Genomic DNA, 15,260 nt, shown 5'->3' with positions numbered 1-15,260 from the left:
CTATTTTCCTCTTGAAATGCATGTCCTACATCCGTTTTCTAATCTCTATGTCCTACATCCATTTTCTAATATCTACCTATAGTTTTACTAGTTCATATACACGTATCATTATATTGAAAATACATAAAATTCCCTTTTCATATTTACATCCTTATTTTTGCTGTTGTTTTCCCTCCCAACGCTGATTTTTTTACCACTGGTTTTCCCTTAAACCAACTCAATTGTCCGACGTCTTATTTTCTTACAAAAACGAAACGATTTTTTTGGCAAATCAATAAGTTCTTAAAAAATGTTTATCATTTCGGGATTACAAAAGTCCGGACTCCACCGAAATATGCAAAATAAGGTTGAACTTTTGACCGTGGTCCTAGGCAGAAAATGGGTTGTAATAAATTACTTAAGAATTAGCAAATGGGCTGCAAATTATTAAAAAATAGCAAATGAGCTCTATGTTGTCTATCACAGATTTGGAGGCTGACTTGTGGGCCTACTAAGTTCATGCGTACACAAGGTTTATCAAAAAAGAAACTTAGTCAACAATCGACTTTACCAGCATCAGACCGTTAGATGTCAATCTAACGGCAATCGTGCTTCTTCAGTCTCTGATCTTCCTGCCCCAACCGCCCAAACCAGCGCCGTCGGAACCGCCTGCTCCCGCCTCCCATGGCCGGCTGTGCTGCCGGGCAGGCCTCACGGCCCCATCATATACTCGCATCCCTGGCCTGTCTATCCCTCTACTCACCCACACCTCCTGTTATTTTCCGGCGATGGCAGCCGAACCAGTCAACCCTCGTACTCTCTACCGTGTGGGAAGCCACTGCCGTGTCTTCCCCGGCTCCGTGTCATTCCCTTCGTAGGCCTCGCCGTCGTCCACCGCCCTGGTGCTCTCGGCGCGGCGTGATCAACGTGGTCAACGAACGACATCCATCGGAAGTGGACTGTACGTGGAGAGGCTGACAGCTGGGTCCATGGCTGCACACAAGGAAATGCCTCCTTATTACGTGCAAAATAATGATTCCTCCACCTGACATCTGGGACCCGCCGGAAGGGCCTCTATATTTCGCGAAAAAAACGTTCCCTCCGCTGACAGGTCAGACCCACCAACTATATCTTCGCACGCAAGGAAGTGCCTCCTTATTGCGCACAGAAAAATGAATACCCCCTGCCAGCTGGGACCCACCACAGTGGGAGGCTGATTTGTGGGCCTACTAAGTTGACGGGGACGGAGGGCTTTGTCAACTTAGTCCATATGAATGATTCTAGCTCCAGTGACCGTACGATGTCCATCCAACGGCCTTAGTGCTTCTTCAACCTCTGGTCTTCTTGCTCCAGCCGCCCAAAGCAGCGCCGGTCGTGTCGCCTGCTCCTGCCTCCCGTGGCCGGCTGTGCTGCCGCGGAGGCCTCACCGCCCTCATACTACTCCCACCGCTGGCCAGGCAATCCCTCTACTCACCCACACCCCCTGTTATTCTGCGGCGACGGCAGCCTCACACCGCAGTCGAACCAGTGAACCCTCGTACTCCTCTTCGCGTAGGCATCCACTATCGCGTCTTCCCCGGCTCCGCGTCGTCCCCTTCCTAGGCCTCGCTGTCGTCCACCGCCTTGGTGCTCTCGGCGCGGTGTGGTCAATGTGGTCAACGACCGACTTCCATCGGAAGAGTACTATTCGTGGAGAGGCTGACAGTTGGGTCCACGGCCGCAGCTGGGTCCACGGCCACACCCAGTTTTTTTGTGATTTGCTAAGTAAGTCGGTTTGTCAGGCCTGTTGGGCTGCAAATCTTTCAAGACGAGGAGAGCTTCATTCGGCTGGCCGAGAAAATGGCCTATCAGTAATGAGAAATGGGCTGTACATTTTTAAAACACATCAAACTAGCAATTAGTTTCAAATTTCTTTTTTTCATTTCAAGATTTTAAATTGCATTGATTTTTATGCGTGGACAATTTGTTGGATTTTATATTGATATACGTTTTATTTTAAAATCAGTTTGAATGTGACTCAAAATTTTGGGATTAAAAACAGTTCGGTCCGCACCAAAATATGCAAAATTTCGTATAATTTTTTAACCGTGGCCACAATATGGGCTGTAATGCTAACAAAAAGAATATGGGCTCCAAAAAAAACCTTAAGAATTAGCAAATGGGCTGTAAATTATTAGAAATAATGGCAGATGGGCTGTATGATGTTTTCCATAGATTTGAGGCTTTCCTAAAAAAAGATTGATGCACAAGCAGTGACTGTTGGATGTCCATCCAACAGCCGTCGTGCTTCTTCAATCTCTGCTCTTCCTGCTCCAGCCGCTCAAACAAGCGCCGGCGAGACTACCTGCTCTCTCCTCCCCGCGGTCGGCTGTGCTGCTGCGCAGGCCTCACCGCCCCACCGTACTCCCATCGCTGGCCTAGCCATCCCTCTACTCACCCACACCTGCTGTTATTCTCCGGCGACGATAGACGAACCAGTAAACCCTCGTACAGTCGTACTCCCCTCCGCGTGGGAAACAACTGCCGAGTCTTCCCTGCCTCCGTGTTGTTCCCTTCCTAGGCCTCGCCGTCGTCCACCGCCCTGGTGCTCTCGGCGTGGCTTGGTCAACATGGTCAACGACCGACATGCATCTGAAGTGGAGTGTACGTGGAGAGGCTGACAGCTGGGTCCATGGCCGCACGCAAGGAAATGCCTCCTTATTACCCGCAAAATAATGATTCCTCCACCTGACATCTGGGACCCATCGAAAGGGCCTCCGTATTTCGCGAAAAAACATTACCGCCGCTGACAGCGTGGACCCACCAGCTATATCTTCGCACGCAAGGAAGTGCCTTCTCATTACGTACAAAAAAATGAATACTCCCCCTGCTAGCTGGGACCCAGTATAGTGGCAAGCTGACTTGTGGGCCTACTAAGTTGACGGGGACGGAGGGCTTTGTCAACTTAGTCAATATGCACGATTCTAGCTCCAGTGATCGTACGATGTCCATCCAACGGCCGTAGTGCTTCTTCAACCTCTGGTCTTCTTGCTCCAGCCGCCCAAACCAGCGCCGGTCGTGCCTCGTGCTCCTGCCTCCCGTGGCCGGCTGCGATGCGGCGGAGGCCTCACCGCCCCTACTACTCCCACCGCTAGCCAGGCCATCCCTCTAGTCACCCACACCCCCTGTTATTCTGCGGCGATGGCAGCCTCACACCGCAGCGAACCAGTGAACCCTCATACTCCTCTACGCGTGGGCATCCACTACCACGTCTTCCCCAGCTCCGCATCGTCCCCTTCCTAGGCCTCGCCGTCATCCACCGCCCTGGTGCTCTCGGCACGGGGTAGTCAACGTGGTTAAGGAACGGCTTCCATCGGACGTGGACTGTACGTGGAGAGGCTGACCGCTGGGTCCACGGCCGCAGCAAGGAAGTGCCTCCTTATTATGCGCAAAATAATTATTCCTCCACGTGACAGCGGGGACGCACCGGACGGGCCACCGTATTTCACAAAAAAATGTTTCCCCCTGACTGCTGGGACTCACCAGCTACATCTTCGCACGCAAGGAAGTGCGTCCGGGCAAAAAAAAACGATTCACCCCCTGACTGCTGGGACCCACCAGCTACATCTTCGCAGGCAAGGAAGTGCCTGGTAGTCGGGACCCACCTGGTCGAAGCGTACGTAGCGTTGTCATTCTGGTCGCGAACGTGTACGTACATACTGGTCGATGTAGAGGCGCGCACGTGTCGTAGTAGAGTCGCGCACGTAGCATGTACACGTACGAACAGCGGCCAGTGTGCAAGAAAGAAAATACGGCCACGTACGTACATACGGGCAGGGTCTCGAACGCCTACTCGCGCATACGTACGGCCAGTGCTTGTGTACATGGCTGGGTCGGAACGGAGAAACTGTGTCGTCGTAGTGTTCATGGGGAGGCAACGGAATGTGTCATGTTCATCGGGAGGCAACGGAACGCGTGGGAGCCAACCGGCTTGGACGGAACAGCCGATGGAAACGAGGCCTGGCGTACCACAGAACGGAGGAAACGGCCTTGTGTTCGACCGGCCACGGTCGAAACGGGATCCTGTTCATCGGGAGGGGTCTGGCGTACCGTAAAACGGAGGAAACAGACCTCCTCCGGTCGTAACGGGGGTCATGTTGATTGGGAGGGGTGTGGCGTACCGCAAAACGGAGGAAACGGACTTGTGTTGGAGCGCTATGGTCGAAACGGGGGTCCTGTTCATCGGGAGGGGTGTGGCGTACCGCAAAACGGGACTCCACGGGATACTGTTCATCTCCACCGTCGTCCCCCTCCAGCCTCCACGGGCTACTATTCATCCACCGTCGACCTCCTCCAGCCTCCACCTACGACTGTTCATCCACGGGCTCCTGTTCATCCAGGCTCCACCGCCCGCTATTCCACCGGCTACTGTTCAACCAGCCCTCTCCACGGGCTCCTGTTCAACCACCCCTCCACGGGCTACTGGTCATCCAGCCCTCCACCGTGTACTGTTCATCCAGCCCTCCACGGGGTGGTCCTGTTCATCCAACCCTCCACGGGGTCCTGTTCATCCAGCCCCAACCGACTCAATCGATCGGGGTCATGTTCATCGGGAGGCAACACCAGAGGGTCCTGTTCATCCACCCCCACCGGGAACTGTTCATCCAAACCCCCCTCAGCAACGCTCACTGTTCATCCAGAGGCAGCATCGATCGGCTTCAGTTAGCAGCAGTAGCGAAGGAATCACTCGATCGAGTTCAGTTAACAGCCATCGATCGATCGCTCGGGTTTAGTAACGCGTAGCCTGCAGTGCAATCGCTCGGGTTCAGTTAGAGCCCAACGCCTCGCTCGGGTTCAGTTAGAGCCCAACGCCTCGCTCGGGTTCAGTTAGAGCCCAACGCCTCGCACCCACGCGCGTGCGTGTACGAGAGAAACACGCATCGCTCGGCCCCGACCACCCACCGTAACCGTGGACACCCTGATATTTTCCTCGCCCTCGCTTCTACCACGGTTTTTTCCATCATGGACGGCCCAAAGAATGTCATGCAGCTGCGTCTCAGGCCCGCCCAGGACGAAAAGCCCATTTTCTGTCATGATTTTTTGTCATAGAAGTAGGACCCCACCACATCTATGATGATACCGGGTTTTGTCACAATTATCGTCATAGAAGTGTCATAAGTATGACAGAAAAAAAATTTGTTCGGCCCAAAATGTCATGGATGTGTCTTTTTTTTGTATTGAAAAGTATCAGACCACCATCGGGTTTAAGTTTACAACTCGATCCAGCAAAGTCTTCAAAAGAACGAGAGTTGTAACTTAGCAAAAAAACACCCATATAGGTAGACCCGCTTGAAGACTAACTCAAATTTCTCCCCCTTTGTCATCGAATGACCAAAAGGATCGAAAATTAAGGACTAACGCCCCTGAAGAATATCATGATGATGAAGGAGCGCCAGCGTTGTTGGGGTCGGTTGCTGTAGTAGGGCCTGCCGCAGTGTCATCCAAATCTTCATGCTCGTCTGTGTCGCGTGATGAAGAATATGAGCTGGCCACCAAGGAGGGAACTCTGACCTTCTTGAATTTCTTCGCTGGTGGCTGAGACCAGTCAAAGTCCTGCTTGAGACCCATTTGCTTTAGATCTTCTTCACCATACAGATGTAACAGAACAGCCCAGGTGCGACCGAAGACTTCATGGAGGTAGTAATGGTTTTTATTCACTGCATTGTGTGTAGCAGTCATGTTGTGAAGAATAGAACCAAACTGACGCTTAACCCATTTGTGGTTGCGATCAACCTTCTGGTGAAGACTGAGGAGAAGCTCACGATCAGTCACCACCCTTGGAGCTGTGCCTTGAGGATTTTGCTTTGAGGCATTAGCGGCAGAGTCATGAGTGGCAGAGTCATCATTTGTGGAGTAAGATGCAGCGTTGCGGAACTGACCATCCAATGGACGAATGCCTTCATCAATAATAGCAGTGGCCTTGCCCTTTTCATCAGCTGAGGAAACTGTCCGTTTGAGGACTTCAATGGGGGGCAAGTAGCTAAGATGATTTTGAAAATCAGCCTTGTAGTTGAGTGAATACCTTGTTCTGAGGAATCTCATAATCCAAGGAGCATACGACTTCAACTCAAACGGAGAGAGTGCAACATTTGCCAGAGTCCTCATGAAGAAATCATGGTAGTTGATAGGAATGCCATGCATGATATTGGATAGCAGATTCTTCATGACGCCAACGACTTCTTCATCATTCGAGTCATGGCCTTTTATTGGACTCAGTGTCTTCGACAGAATGCGATAGACAGCTCTAGGCACATACAGCAATTCCTTCACAAGGAATTTGGTCCTTGGGGCTTGACCGGGCTTCAGCGACTTCATCAACACTTGCATGTAGTGAGCGGTAAGTTCAGGTTCATGGTATAGGCAACGAGCGCCTTCAAGGGGAGGACTGACAGGCAGGGCATGAAGCAATTCAGAGGCCGGTGCTTTGAAGTGAGTATTCTCTGTCATCCAGTCCAATACCCAAGAGTTCACATCAGAAGCATCTCCTGTGATGTGCAGCATTGCATAGAACTGAAGAATTAGCTCTTCATTCCAATCAACAATATCAGTGCAAAAGTTGAGTAGTCCAGCGTCATGAAGAACACTGAGGACTGGCGTGAAGCAAGGCAGTGATTCCATGTCCACGTGAGGAATATGCTCATGGTCGAAGACTTTGTCTTTGTTGAAAAGAAACGAAGAATAGAAGTTGGCTTGGCTGGCAGTCCAGAAACGCTTCCTTCTAAGACGAGCAGAGTCATATGGGTTATACTCGGTGAAGAACACATGCTCGCCGAAGATGTCATCAGCCTTGAATTTTTGCTTCTTCGAGAAGGGATCCTTTCGCTTGGGCTGAGGAGTGTCAGTCAATTGCATCACAACCCCAGGAATCGCAATCTCGGGATCCACAGGCTGAGGAATTTCAGTTTCTTCAGTGGCAGCCTGGGTCTTTAGTTCTTCATCAACATTAACATCAACACTAGTGGTTGGGATCTTGTCATGAATAGACAGAGTGGGGTGAGGTTCTTCAGAGCCCATTTGAACTTCAGTTCGCACTGGGGACTGAGGAATTTGTTGCAGAGGAGTGAACAAAGGAGAATTGGGGTGCTGACTTTCCCAAAAGTCATCGTTCATCACAGGCGCTGTGCACCCAATGTCCACATCCTCATCTTCTTCACTCATTTCTTCAACACCGGCCTCTTCGGCAGGGAACTGAGGCATCGACGATGAGACAACTGGGGTTGAAGGGATTGCATCCGCTTCAATTTCTTAATCCAACTGCTCTGAAGAATAAGCAGAAGGAATATCTTCATCGGATCCGCTTGGGATCACATATTCTTCATCAAAAGAAATGAGTTCCTTTGATGGCATGCTCGAGACTGGAACAACATCAATCGGATTCTCAAAAGAGCTGGTCAATTTCTTCATCTTCTTCGGAGCTGAAGATTCTGATGAAGTTGATGCTTTCCTTTTCTTCACAGCTGCATGCTCCGCAGCCTAAGTCTTCTTCACATCTGATGCAGAGGGAAGAATTGTAATTGGTGTAGGTGCAGGAGGTGCAGAGGAAATTGGTTCAGTTGCTTCAGGCACAACTGATGCGGTTGCCCTGGCATTGTCAGTTTCTTCAGGCACAACGGTTGAAGCTTCAGCTGGCCTGACTATTTCTTCAGGCACAACACTAGTGGTTGCCTTGGCAGAGTCATCAGCAGCTGGAATGCAGTCATCAGCCCTGGTACTAGCAGTTTCATCAGCAGCCTGATTTTCATCAACGGTGCTGGCATGCTCTTCTGTAGGCTGAGCAGATGCCTCAACCTGAGGATTTCTTGTTGCGTTGGGGCTGCAACATTGGTAGTGAACTTCTCAGTTATCTTCACAAATCTGACCTTGTCTCCAAGCCAGTCAGCATAGTAGCGATCAAATTTATCACTCAGATTCTTGATCTCTGATTGCAAAGCTACAAGTTCTTCAGGTGAAAGCTTCAAGACGTTTTGCTTCAGAAAGCGCTCTTTCTTGTACTATGCTTTCTTCACCTTCCTCCCTTGTTCATATTTCCATTTCTCTTCATCAATGAAGGCAGTCAACACATGACTTTGACCAGGAGTGAGGGTCATCTCAGGCAGAGGTGTGTTGGGGTCCTTGTGCCATAAGTCGATGAAGTCGAGGATCAACTTTGGATCCAGCATCAATGGCACATTGCTGCCTTTGGCTCTAGCGGCCCTATGCTGCGTGTCTCTGATGATATCAGCAAGTTCTTCATCATCAGCTTCGTCGTCATTGAACGATACTTGGAAGGCGACCTGCTTCTTGTGAGGACTTGGTCGAGAACCTCGTCCAGCAGTGGCCTTAGTCTTCAGCAGTGTGGGGCCTATTGACGAATTTGGAGGAGCTGAAGAACTAGCAGAGGCTCCTAAGGCAATAGAGATGCCTGCTGTCCTTTGGCACGAGGCGAGATGCGCAGGTGCTGAGGATTTGGATGGAGGAGTTGGTGCAGATTGAGGAAATTGCCGTGAGGGCTTTGCTGAGGAGCTGGGCCGTGAGGGCATTGCAGATGAGCTTGGCCGTGAGGACTTTGCTGCAGAAGCCATGGGCTTGTGTGCGGGCTTCTTTGGCATGGCCTTTTTAGGCTTGCTAGCAGAGGCCTCAGCAGTGGCAGCAGCAGAATCTTCATTAAATTTCTTCACTGCTTCTTTTTCCATTTTGGCCAGCTTAGCTTGTCGCTTGGCCCATTCCTTGGGAAATTCTTCACCTCTTCTGATGCTAGAGGGATCAGCAACTTGGCCAGGTGCCAATGGAGGTCTTGGGCATGGAGGGTGTACAGCGAATTTCTTCATGTACCTGGGTGTAACGTAGCGATATTCCCTCCATTCCCGTGCCCATCTCCTCTCTATCTTCTGTATGCGCACCTTGCGCTGATTTTTGGTCTACTTGCCATATTTGGCCTCATCAGGAGTGCAATATTCATCATAGACATCCTCAGGGATTTCAAACGCTGTGCTGACTTCCAATTTCTTACCTCCCTTCTGAGGTTTCTTGCCATCTGCCATTTTCTTCAGCTGAGGATTTTGAACTATTGAGTTCGCTAAAGAGGTATGCAACTTTTCTTCGAGGAACGCTGCAAATGAGTTAAGTTGATGAGAACCTAGAGATTCAGCAGTGGACATGTGTACCTGTGAACAGAGTATAGGTGCGAAGAATTTGGAGGGGTCATATGCATTCTCAGAAGTTTTTGCAAAAAGAACAAGTTTGAGGAATTTGACCAAATGAGTCTTGAGGAATTTCACTAAGCGTTCTTTGACTTAGGTTCCAGAGTTGTACAGATTAAAAATCCACATAATTGAGGAATCTTGAAGAAAAAATGTTGCTTAGGGAAACAGATCAAGAACAGATGATATGTGAAGTGTTCAGTGTGTGAAGATTTGAAGAATAAAACACCTTTTGAAGGTTTTGTAGAAAACATCAGAATCAACAAGGGCAGTAAAAGTAACTTTTAATTACCCTTGACGAAGAACACGACGAACTGTGAAGTGTAGATTTAGAAGCTCGTTAGTTCAGATCTTCCACGCCCTAACTTGGCAGAGGAAGACAGCTACGGCGGTGGCGGAGTGAAGAAATCCGCAGCCGGCGCGAGTACGATGGCGACAAGGTCGAGGCAGTGAAGCTCTTCCTGACCGGCGACGATGTAAGTAGCGGCGGTGCTAGGGTTTCAGAGCTCGAGCGAGGGAGTGAGGTCGAACGGAGTAAAAACAAAGTGAGGAAGGGAGGGGGTATTTATAGCCGAAGTGAAAAAACTGCTCGCCCGAGGAAATTGGACGAACGTGCCCCTGACCCTTCTCATTCGCGTGACATGTGTCACCCACGTACTGAGAGGTGGTGATCGTGCGCGATCGTGGGTGAATAGAATAATATATCGTGGAATGTGGAACGGTTTGAGCGGCAAAAGCCGAAAATTCAGATAAGATAGATTTGAAGTTTCGTTCGCAAATTCTTCAGCTGACAAGGACACAGTGAAGATTTTGAACGAGTTTCAAATAGAACGCACATGAAGAATTTGTGAATAGACTGGGTTGAGTTTAGCATAGAGGGGGAAGGGTCCGATCACATTCACTTAGCAGAAAAGTCAACTCGAAGAAATAGCAATAAGTGAATGCTGTATAGGACATAAACTCATATACATAAATAGCCAATGAAGAATAACAGCGGAAAGAGTGAAGACATCAAAAAGTTGAAGAAAATGAACAACTGAGGAATTTCAAAAATGAGGAAAAACTCAAATTGAAGATTTTCAACTTTTGGTGGTGGAGTGACCCACCGTATAAGAATGATGATTCCAGACACCGCATAAAATTGTCGTAGGGCTCTGAGAATCAAATTCTTCGTCAATTTCTTCACACTTAGAGTGTTAGTCTTCATTGATTGAAGAAAAACGTTTCTTCGCGTGTTGCACATCTAAGTCATCAATTTTGCATAAGTGTTAGGATGTGTGTCCTTTTCAAAGGACACTCGAAGATTATAGGATATTTAGCTCACACCTCAACTTGCTAAGTCTCTTCTCATCCAAGGGCTTTGTGAAGATATCGGCTAGCTGTTCTTCAGTCTTCACATGCTCAATAGAGATGCCGCCCTTCAACACATGATCACGAAGAAAATGATGAGGAATCTAAATGTGCTTTGTCTTCGAGTGCTGAACAGGGTTATGAGCAATCTTGATGGCACTCTCATTGTCACAGTAGAGAGGCACATTCTTCATGTTGACGTTGTAGTCCTTGGGGGTTTGCTTCATCCACAGCAATTGAGCACAGCAAGAACCAGCAGCAATGTACTCAGCTTCAGCAGTAGACAGTGATACGCAGTTCTGTTTCTTCGAGGACCAACAGACCAAAGATCGTCTAAGGAAATGGCATGTGCCTGATGTTGACTTGCGGTCCACACGATCACCAGCATAGTCAGAGTCTGAATATCCAATGAGATCAAAAGCCGAGCCCTTGGGATACCATAATCCAAGTGTTGGTGTGTGAGCTAGACATCGAAGAATATGCTTCACAGCCTTATGGTGTGATTCCTTCGGTGTAGCTTGAAATCGGGCACACATGCAAACACTAAGCATAATATCTGGCCTAGATGCACATAAATACAATAAAGAGCCAATCATGGAGTGGTATACCTTTTGATCGAAGTCAATACCATTTTCATCAGTGCATAGATGGCCATTTGTGGGCATAGGGATTTTGACTCCTTTGCAATCTTGCATGCCGAATTTCCTCAGTACATCCTTGAGGTATTTCTCCTGAGATATGAATATGCCATTGCGTTGTTGACGAATTTGAAGACCTAAGAAGAATTTCAATTCCCCCATCATAGACATTTGATATTCTTCACTCATCATATAGGCAAATTCATCACTGTAACGTTGGTGAGTATAGCCGAAAATGATATCATCAACATATATTTGGCACACAAACAATTCACCATCATAAGATTTAGTGAAAAGAGTTGGGTCAAGTGAACTGGGTTTGAAGCCTTTCTTCATGAGGAATTCCTTCAAAGTATCATACCACGCCCGAGGGGCCTGCTTGAGGCCATAGAGAGCCTTATTGAGTCTGAAGACTTTGTCAGGATGCTTTCGATCTTCAAAACCTGGGGGTTGAGCAACATATACTTCTCCCTCAAGCTTACCATTGAGGAATGCACTTTTCACATCCATTTGATATAAGATGATATCATGATGGTCAGCATAAGCAAGTAAAATGCGAATAGCCTCAAGTCTAGCAACATGTGCAAAAGTTTCATCGAAATCAATTCCTTCAACCTGTGTGTAGCCTTGAGCTACAAGCCGTGCCTTATTCCTCACCACAAGGCCATTTTCATCTTGCTTGTTGCGATAGATCCACTTTGTGCCAACGATATTGTGCTTGCGAGGATCTAGACGTTTGACCAGTTCCCAGACGTTGTTGAGCTCGAATTGATGTAATTCCTCTTGCATAGATTGAATCCACTCAGGCTCCAGAAATGCTTCATCTACCTTAGTGGGCTCTATGATAGAGACGAAAGCAAAGTGCCCACAAAAGTTAGACAAATCTGAAGCTCTTGAGCGTGTGAGAGGACCTGGAATGTTGATGTCGCTGATGATTTTCTCAATCTGCACTTCATTTACAACGCGAGGATGAGCTGGTTGTCGTTGAGGAATTTGATCAGCATTTTCTTCACCATTTTCCTCAGGTGCATCATCATGATGTTCTTCACGTTCTGGAATGACTTCTTCAGCAGATTCTTCGGTAGGAATGACATCCACAGTGGCCTTGAACTTGATGGATTCCTCAGGTGATTTTTCATCTAGCACAGGAGGTAGGTGCTCTCTTTGCGAGCCATTAGTTTCATCGAACTACACATCTACAGTTTCAACAACCTTGTGGTGAACGTTGTTGAAGACCCTGTAGGTGTGGTAGTCCTTTCCGTAACCAAGCATAAAACCTTCCTGTGCTTTCGGTGCAAATTTAGAATTGTGATGAGGATCTCTAATCCAACATTTAGCACCGAAGACTTTGAAATAACTCACATTGGGTTTCTTGTCAGTGAGGAGTTCATATGCAGTCTTCTTGAAGAATTTGTGAAGATATACCCTGTTGATGATGTGGCACGCAGTATCAATTGCCTCAATCCAGAAATGACGAGGCGTCTTGTATTCATCAAGCATAGTGCAAGCCATCTCAACAAGAGTCCTGTTCTTGCGCTCCACGACGCCATTCGGCTGAGGAGTATAAGGAGCAGATAACTCATGAGTAATACCAAGTTCATCAAGATAGTCATCAAGACCAGTATTCTTGAACTCAGTTCCATTGTCACTTCTGATGTGCTTGATCTTCACACCAAAGTTGGTTGAAGCCCTTGAGGAAAATCGTTTGAAGACTTCCTGCACTTCACATTTGTAAGTGACAATATGCACCCATGTGTAACGAGAGTAATGATCAACAATAACAAAGCCATATAGATATGCTTCATTAGTGAATGCAGAGTAATGGTTAGGACCAAAGAGATCCATGTGAAGCAATTCAATTGGTCGAGTGGTAATGATGATAGTCTTCGCTGGATGCTTGGCCTTGGTCATCTTTCCGGCTTCACAAGCTCCGCACAAGTGATCCTTAAGGAATTTGACATTCTCAATGCCAATGACATGCTTCTTCTTCGCGAGCGTGTGCAAGTTCCTCATGCCAGCATGACCTAGTCGCCGATGCCATAGCCAGCCTTCTGAAGTTTTTGCAAGTAAACATATAGCTGGTTGTGGTCCTGTAGAGAAATCAACAATATATAGATCTCCTCTCCTAAAGCCTTCGAAGACTTTGGAATTGTCAGCTTCCATGATCACAACACAACGATACTTGCCAAATATAACAACCATATCAAGATCACAAAGCATTGAGACTGACATGAGGTTGTATCCTAAGGACTCGACAAGCATGACTTTGTCCATGTGTCAATCCTTTGAGATCGCAACCTTACCTAGACCCAATACCTTGCTTTTGCCTTTGTCAGCGAAAGATGATATGCTTCAGATGCGATGGAGATAAGGGAGCATCCATCAATAGATTCTTGTCACCAGTCATGTGATTCGTACATCCACTATCAAGGACCCACTCAGTGGCTTTGGGTAGATCATCCTGCAGATGAATTAGTGCAACTTACGAACTCATATACTTCATCAATGAAGAATATGATATCAATTTCATCAGATCAATTTCATCAAGCAATAGAACAGATAAAGTAGTATGAGGACATGAGAAATGAGAATTCATTTCTTCATGATTAGCCTGCGTCCTTTCAGGCATATTCAGGTCTCCAGCAAATTCTTCAGATGATTAAGTTCGTCTGGAGACCTGACCTTGCATAAGAGATTAGTTCCTTTTCTTGACCACCCATATCTGAAGGGCTGGCAAAGAGTTCATTATTCTGCAAGCTCCATAAGAGAACGGTGGCATTGAAGCCAGTCCACTTCATTTCACATAACAGGAGTTAGGGTAAGCATATGAATAAGCAGAGAAATTCTTCGAGGACTTATGAACATAATGGTTAGAAGAATAATGCTCATATTCATAGCCCTTAAATCTTCCATGCGAAACAGAAGTGTTAGCACGATGATGTTCATATGAGGACCTTGATCCTTTTGAGGAATTTGACCCACGTGAGGAATTTGGTCCGTATGAGGACTTGGATCCATATGAAGAATTTGGTCCATATGAAGAATTTGATCTGGGGTTCCTATTCTTCACAGGTGGTGTCATAATGGCGTTCACCTGAAGACTTTCAAGGCATCTTTTGGGAACCCAGATTTTCTTCATAGGGGAACCGTTCCTGCAGTTAGTGCCAACATATCTAGCAAATATTTCACCATTCTGATTTTTGAACAGTTTATAGTTTGAGTCAAATGACTCATCAGAAGAATGAGGAGATTCACATGCAAAGCCAGATAAGGTAGATGGATCTAATGGAGGTCCCTTTGCAGCAACCCATGAGGTTTTGGGATACTGCTCAGGCTTCCAGTAAGTCCCATCAGCATTGAGTTTCCTCTCAAAGGCAATACCCTCTTTCCTAGGGTTTCTGTTGACGATCTGCTTTTTAAGCACATCACAAAGAGCCTGATGCCCTTTGAGGCTTTTGTACATGCCTGTCATATACAATTCCTTCAGCCCTGCATTATTGTAGGGGAACGCAGCAGAAAACAAAAATTTCCGACCTACGCACCAGCCTAGGACCACTATGGAGACTGCATACATGGTTTGATCTTTTTCGTTACCGACTCGTAGCGCAGCGGGAAGTAGAGTCGATGACGATCAGCGGTGCAGATCCCCGCAGCTAGGATTTACAACCTCCCAACCGCGAGGATGTATACCCTCATCTGCTCCTTAGACAGCCCTCCAGGAGGCGGTCGAACAGCCCCCCGGACGGTGTCGTGGACAGCCCTTCGGGAGGACCTTCGAAACTCGAACGGTCACTCGGACAGCCCTTCGGGAGGACCTTCGAAACTCGGACGGTCACACGGACAGCCCTTCGGGAGGCACTCACGAACTAAGACCGAAACTACGATCTCTCTACAGAGTTGCACACATACGGTGTCATCTATCCGGCAGGGCTTCGCCGTCCAGAACTAGTTCCTGCCGGAACCCAGACAGCCTTACGGCTCTACGAAACTCTTTTCGTGGGAGGGAGAGAAGAAGCCAGATAATGCATGGCATGTGTATGAGAGCAAGGGATGAGTGTGGAGGGCTGCCCCTCCA

Source organism: Triticum aestivum, chromosome 3D, assembly GCF_018294505.1.
Source record: "Triticum aestivum cultivar Chinese Spring chromosome 3D, IWGSC CS RefSeq v2.1, whole genome shotgun sequence".
In the NCBI taxonomy this organism is placed as follows: domain Eukaryota; kingdom Viridiplantae; phylum Streptophyta; class Magnoliopsida; order Poales; family Poaceae; genus Triticum; species Triticum aestivum.
The sequence above is the reverse complement of the archived record's forward strand: the minus strand, read 5'-3'. Positions refer to the sequence as shown.